The sequence below is a fragment of the Myotis daubentonii genome, chromosome 1 (genome assembly GCF_963259705.1).
Source record: "Myotis daubentonii chromosome 1, mMyoDau2.1, whole genome shotgun sequence".
Classification (NCBI taxonomy): Eukaryota; Metazoa; Chordata; class Mammalia; order Chiroptera; family Vespertilionidae; genus Myotis; species Myotis daubentonii.
The window spans coordinates 214,774,979-214,780,548 of NC_081840.1; positions in this window are offsets into that span (position 1 = coordinate 214,774,979).

Here is a 5,570-nt window from a genome sequence, read left to right on the forward strand (position 1 = left end):
CAATGCTTTTAGCTTGTACCCTCAGGGTCCGGAATTTTCTAGTCCCTTCTTTTGTCTACTGTTTCAGCTGCTTCAAATTTGATTTTTCTCTTTCCCTTTATTCCTCTTGTATTCCTCAGTTTACACTACTTCTGCTTACTGACTTCTCTGTGGTCTTCTCTTTTTTTCTTTCCCTCTTTGTCTAATACTCACACATTCCATGGCCAACCCCTTGGCACAGAGCAACCACATAAGGTAAAGTTTCATGCCTGGGTATAAAATCAAAGTGTTAGCACCAAAATGATGCTGAAGATGATTATATATTTTTTACTGGTGACTGAAAGGATACTTCAGGGTGTTGAAGTACCCCAGAGTCATCTTTAAATGTATTAATTAGCTTTCCTATTTTTTGTAATTTCTTTCTCATAAAAGTCAAATGGGAAAATGAATTAGTGAGTTGAGTTTTTTAGTTGCTCAGAATTCAGATACATAAAAATGCACTGCAAATTGTGTGTATTGTAATGGAAAAGAGAGTCATTTACTTTGATATTAGATTAGAGTAAATGACCTCTAACATCCAATCTATTTTTGATTTGTGGACTTCTATGAACTACGCAAACACAGGTCAGAGCTTCTCGCCACTTTTTGGTGATGGCTTTCCCATAGTCACGTTTAAACCTGGGTTTTCTTTATTGTGTTAAATACTCAGGTAGTCAAGAACTTGGAAAACTATTCCGATATTTTTATTCATGTTGCATAATAAGTGTAAAGGATTTTCTTTCATCTCTGATACATCCTCATGGACTCTATAAATTGAAGAGAATTTTAAGCTATCACACATATCGTAAGTGTTTTTGTTTTTTCTCTCCAGGCTTTTTATCGTTTTGAGGAATGTTATCATGTTATTCATTCTTAACATTAAGTACATTTTACAAAACATAGAAATACTTCGCAGTCCCATTTAATTTCAGAGCTAGTTTATGCTCATGATTTGGTCACTTAGTCTTTTTAAAATTAGCATCATCCAAGATGTACTGGGCACTGCTATAGGCCTTCCTGATACAATAAGAAACAAAACATACAAAATTTCTGTCTTTGAGGAGTTTATATTTTGGTTACCTTCATAATGTTTTGGAGAGTCTTTAAGATAATTAAATATTTCACTTGGATGATTATTTTTCAGAGGTTCTTTTATGCTTTGCGGGTTTTTTGTTTGTTTGTTTGTTTGTTTGTTTTGCTTTCACATTCTGAGTCAAGTATCATGTAAGCTTCATGAATTATTCTCTGAAAAAATAATTGAAATCTTCACCTACTTCACAAGATCTACTGAACATCAGACTCTTTAAACCTGTAAATGCATCCAAGTTTTGGCAAAATAGTTACGTATAGAATTTTATGCTGTTTTCAAACTGAATATTAATTCAAAGGATAAGGAAGTAGTGTAGAGAGTTTTCATAGCAATTTTCAGATTAATTGAAAGATTACAGATAGCTGATAAGCAATAGAACCAGAACAAATAAGCAATTTTCCACTGGCCAGTATGAAGGAAAATAAAACCATTTTTCCTTCTCTCTGAAATAAATTAAATACTTGACAAGTATTTGTAGCTATGTTGTAATTTATTTCACTTGAGAGCAAAGACCTTTTATAACTTACTTGTGGCTTTGGCTGAATTGTAAGGTTTGTGCCATTGTTTACTTAATGCATTTGATACGCTACCAATAACCAGTCATTCTGATGTGTGCACATTCACCACTGGCCTTGCTGTGGTTAAACTACAGTTATCCTAACCATATGTTAAATGGTGACTTTTCCTTAAAAAACCTAATTACACATGTAATTAAATTTTTAAAGCATATCTTCTTTTCTCAAGTGGTAATACACATAATAAACTGTGCATAAATGCTACTACCAGTGGGTCAGGCCAAGACAAAACAGGTTTAATGTTATACTATAGGTCTTCATAAATAAAGACAGAAAATATTTTTACAAAGAGAATGTTTTTCCTTTCAGCTTTGCACATTGTCACTAACTCTAGGCAACTCAATGAGACATAAATATTGACTTGAATTTGTTCCAGTGATGCCATCAATGTGATTTTAAGAATTTTTTTTTATTTTTATGTTTCAATATGTTGTTATTGACTTCAGAAAAGAAGGGAGATGGAGAAAGAGATAGAAACATCAATGATGAGAAAAAATAGTTGATCAGCTGCCTCCTGCATGCCCCCCACTGGGGATCAAGCCCACAACCCTGACATGTGCCCTTGACCAGAATCAAACCTAGGACCCTCAGTCTGCAGGCCAACACTCTATCCACTGAGACAAACCAGCTAGAGCAAGTGGTCTCATTTTTTTGCTACCTCCACAGAATATATAATATCTAGTATCTATATATATAAAAGCCTAATATGCAAAGTCTCCCCTCAGGAGTTCAACTAACCAGGAGTTCAATTGCTCGCTATGATATGCACTGACCACTAGGGGGCGGTGTAGAATGAAGGAAGGCCCCCACCAGCAGCTGGCAGCCACTAGGGACCTACCCGTGCACGAATTTTGTGCACTGGGCCTCTAGTATTAAATAAAGTGACTACACTTACACCGTGCAGTAAATTAAGCATGGTAATTGGCAATGTACTTTTGGATAAACAAAGAAAAAAACAGGTTTTTGAAAATAATACACAATTAAGATTTTAGATCACTAGTAACATGTTTTTGCATAACCTCACATTCTGATAGACAGAAGTAAAATCAATAAGCATGAGGATAAAGACCACAAGCCAACAATATTTTGTTTCCAGTTGCTTTTCAAACCCTTATCAGTTTAGCAGTTTGAACACATGCTGTGATGCTGTTGATTATTGTAAATGTGCAAAAGTCACAGTTATACAAATGGTTTGGGATGTTTTATTTTAAATAATGTCAAATAAAAATTAGATATTACCACAAATTACCAAATTATTAAAGGCCAGGATAATGATCAGGTCAACTGAAAATTTTCCTGTTCCACCTGATAATTCTTGGGAACCCACTTAATTTATATAATAGGTTAACCTAAAGAATATTTCTCTTATGATATATGGATTTGGATTTTCTAGAGACTCAAATAAGAGGAGCTTGAAAATTTTAAAGATTAATGTTCCCTGAATTGTAGATGAAAGGTATACTTGATTTACATGGAATTTTTTTTCCAATCTGGGAATGTTAGTCTTGGAACTTGAGTCTTGGTGGTAACATATTCAAATGTGCTGTTCTATAAAACCTTTGCTGTAAAAAAAAGTGTAAGCATTCAATACTCATGCTGGCCATACTGCCTTTACTGACTTGATGGCTGACAATTGATGTTAGTCAAGTAAAGGATGATATCTGTTGTAATCATGTTAGTATGAGGTGGCTATGGAAGAATAAAGTAGGTATGTTTTGAAGGTAATCAAAAGACAAAATCAATATATCTCATTTGGAAATACAGCTTTGAGAATTATAAACATGTATACGACAATTGAAGTTATTGAAATGGACAGAACGTTGAGTGCTACACTGAGAACTAAGTTAAGTGTAAGAAGCATGGATTTATGCGTCATGGTCTGTTTCTTTGGTAGTAATAAGCCAGAGTAAGATTTTCCCATGTAACTCCTGTGAAAATAATTCTAGATCAATAATGAGAGAGGGCCGTAACCGGTTTGGCTCAGTGGATAGAACGTCGGCCTGTGGACTGAAAGGTCCCAGGTTCGATTCCGGTCAAGGGCAAAAGCCTTGGTTGTGGGCACATCCCCAGTGGGAGGTGTGCGGGAAGGCAGCTGATCGATGTTTCTCTCTCATCAATGTTTCTAACTCTCTATCCCTCTCCCTTCCTCTCTGTAAAAAATCAATAAAATATATTTAAAAAAAAATAATGAGAGAGGAAGTGTGATCACATAAAGACCATTACAGAGACCAATGTGAAGATGGAATGGAAGAATAAGACAGTAGAGGAGCTAAGGCCTTGATCCTCAGTGTGGGGCATGCAGGAGGCAGCCAATCAATGATTATCTCTCATCATTGATGTTTCTGTCTCTCTCTCCATTTCCCTTTTTGTCTGTAATAAATAAAAAAATATTTTAAAAACAAACAAACAGAAACTAATGGTACCATGAAAAAGTGCATTTGCGAACTTGTTAACACAAGTAGAGCTGTGTGGGGAAGCACAGGACTTGGTTGGAAAGTCTGTAAGGAGGAATCTTCTAAAGGCCGGGGGCTCTAAGAGGATCTTGCCAAAGGTGGCAGGCTCTGCCTTACTTTTCCAAACAAGTCTGAGCCCCCGGGTGTTTTACTGGAATCTTTATATTTAGACTTCAAAACATCCTTGCTTAAAGACACTACAGACACATGTGTCTTCTCACGGATGCTTACCCTGCTGATAGCATCTATAGTTACTTTTAGTAAAAGCCTAAGGAGGCAGGCGAACAGGGCTATCTGGTTCCTATAACCAAGCAATCCCTTAGCCTTCTCTTTCACACAAACCTGCATCAGAGTAATCATTCATCCATTGCTCAGGGTCTGCCAGTCAGCCCCAGCAGAGCTGCCACAGCTATTCAGGTGATATTGCAGAGTATGTGTTCTTTTCACCAGTTCTGCAAATATGTGATGTATGTTACTGTCTGTCCCTGACATTCAAGTATCACTGGCAGGATGTTCACTGGTCCTGTGTATTGCCTTTCTCTTTTTGTCAGTGTCAACTTTGAGGTTTCTTCAAGTGTGGTTATGGAAATTAAACTTTGGCCTTGAGTTCCCTAAATGGAAAGAAAAATGGGGTGGCACTGCAATGCTTTAATTTTCAGTTCAGTTACTTATGCTATGTAACATTTGCATTCTCATAAGTAAATGTAGGCTCCAGTGATAGAAAACCATTGGATAACCTGTCCATTGCATGAAAGAATGTTTCCTGGAATGCAGGAAATGCTCCTTGTACCAAACATTCTTGTTTCTACCACCATCCGTACACAATTTCGTTTTGGATAAGTCTAAGGCCAAATATTTACATTTTTCTCATATTCCATCTCTCCAATTCTCTTAAGTACAACTATAACATCATTTCCCACCATGGACAGAAATCATTTTTTCCTTATCAAATATCACATGCTAGCTGTGTGGGGAGGTAAAAGGAAAAGAAAATTCTCATGCCCAAGTATGTTCCCATTTTAAGAAAAGCATGCCCTAACACTTAATATTCTTTCTTCATTGTTTTACCCTTTAAAAAAGTCAAACAACCAATTAAACAGTAAATGTTTATTAAGTTTTGAGATTTCAAAAAGTCTGAGGACAATGCAACTAGTTTATTTTTAATAGAAAGAAAAATTATTTGAACACATATGCTCTGATATGATAAACAATGTTAAGCAAATGTAATAAGTTTCAGGAAGGCTTAGATTTATCTGATCAGCGTATTTGTTGTTCATGTATCTATGAATGGACCATGATCTAAATAAACCAGCTGCATAGCCAAGATGTTATAAAGAAACCCTTGCTACTTTATATTGTTTACACTCACATTTATCATATAAAAACAGCATAATCATTGTAATAGTATAAAATAAAATGAAACTAGTTGGGAAT